Here is a 1,981-nt window from a genome sequence, read left to right as displayed (position 1 = left end):
GCTCCTCTGGAGTTCCGCGGTAGGTGGCTGGCTGTTGTTCTTCCCGGGTCTCTTCCGGGTCCCTCTCGCGGCGTTCCCCCGTCTGGCGGCAGCGTTCCCGCGTCTGGCGGCGGCGTTCCCTGGTCTGGCGGCGGAGTTCCCCGGTCTGGCGGCGGCGTTCCCCCGGCTGGCGGCGGGGTTCCCCCGGCTGGCGGCCTCGCCCTCGAGCTACGTCGCCCTCGCCCAAATCTTAAATCAGTATTTGAGTGGCATTTTCTTATAATTTCCACACTCTGTCGGGTCATCTTTTCTCGGAATGGAAATAAATACGGATTTTTTTACCCCCAGTCAATTGGCCTGGTAGTTCTTCCAGATTTCTCGGCACCAATGTGAGCACATCCAGGACAGCATCTATTTGTTGAAATATGTCAACTGGTATTTCAACAATTCCTGCAGCCTTGTTTTTTGCCAATTCCTTCTGAGTAGACTGAACTTCCTTCTTCATCACCATTGCTTCTTGATCATATATGTAGTTTCATAAAATTCTCCTGTGTCAGCCAATTCTTTTTGGCACAGTGACTCTATATACTCCTTCCATCTTCTTTTAATGCTTCCTAGATCATTCAATACTCTACCCATAGCATCCTTAAGTATTGCATCTCGATGCTTGAATTTGTTCTTTAGTTCCTTCAGCTTAAGAAATGGCAAGTAAGTTCAGCCCTTTTGATTTTCCAACTTTGATTTTTTAAATTCAGGTGGGTCAAATTTTGGTTCCTGTGAATTTAACCTTCGTTAGCTTCAATTTGAAATTGCATATAATTAGTTGATGGTCTGTTCCACAATCAGTACTTGACCTAGTTTTCAGAGCTGATATTGAGCTTCTCTAATTATTCTTTCCACAGATGGAATTTATCTGATTCCTGCGCATCTCAGGTGAAATCTATGTGTATGGTCTGCATTACTGTTTCTTATAAAAGGTATCTGTAATGCTTCCAGTGGCAAAGCAGCAGCTTACTCAGAACCTGGCAAAATGGAGCTCGAGGCCAGGAGAAGATATACTAACCCAGTGAAACCGGCTGTCTTTCCTCATCTGACCGTGGTGAGGTTGGCCAATGGCATGTTCTTCACCATCTGGTTCTTCATTTATGAGGTAACCTCTACCAAGTACTCATGGGACATCTACAAGGAGCTGTTCATCTCCTTGGTGACCTTACCATTCATGGGCTTTGAAGTCCTCTCCCTGCTGCTCTGGGTCGGCATCTATGCATGACTGACAAGGTATGAATCTAACAGCTTCACTGAATCCCTGCTTTTTTAAAATATTGCTGGGGTTTTTTGGTTGGTTGGTTGGGTTTTTTTGGTCCCACGTTCTGCTCACAATAAAAGCAGGTGTGTGACCATAAAAATAGGTATCTGAAATTAATAAACCACTGATTATACAAAATTCTATCATTCTAACCCCAGCCTCATTTCTCTCACCAAGTCCACGTTTTCTGCCTACTGATCCTTCTTCCCTATTCCTTTGCATTCCAGTCACCTATTATTATTAATGAATCTTGGTTGCATATTTGATGGATTTCTGACTGAAAAACTACAAAGTATAAAACAGAAAGAAAATTAAAATGAATAAGAATGAATCAAAATGACCTATGAACAAAAGTTCAAAACCTTGCCCTGTCCTGTGCCATCCTCAAGGTCTCCACCATACTCAAGAACTCTGTCATAACCGGTGTCAATTTATCTCAGTAAGGATCTTTTTCTCTTTCACTGACCCTCTACTTTGCACAGCATGATGTTTTTTTCTAAGGAGTGGCCTCTTCTGACAGACAACATTCCCAAAGTATGTGAGAGGATGTTAGACAACCTTGCCTCTAAGAAGCACCTTGATTGTCCTTCCTTCAAGACAGACTCATTTGTTCTTTGGCAGTCTACGGCATATTCAACACTCTTCACTTTGTTAGTAGAGTGATGGTGAAAATATAATTAAACACTCATCTGAATA

The 1,981-nt window shown here is 43.1% G+C and overlaps 1 pseudogene; it reads left to right on the top strand.

Annotated features, from left to right (window-relative positions):
* Positions 1 to 1,009: 1,009 nt before the first annotated feature.
* LOC102865221 lies at positions 1,010 to 1,249 on the top strand (annotated as a pseudogene).
* The last annotated feature ends 732 nt before the right edge of the window (positions 1,250 to 1,981 follow it).

Source organism: Elephantulus edwardii, unplaced genomic scaffold (genome assembly GCF_000299155.1).
Source record: "Elephantulus edwardii isolate Elephantulus edwardi_28Jun2011 unplaced genomic scaffold, EleEdw1.0 scaffold00231, whole genome shotgun sequence".
NCBI classification, from domain to species: domain Eukaryota; kingdom Metazoa; phylum Chordata; class Mammalia; order Macroscelidea; family Macroscelididae; genus Elephantulus; species Elephantulus edwardii.
The sequence above is the reverse complement of the archived record's forward strand: the minus strand, read 5'-3'. Positions and strand labels throughout refer to the sequence as shown.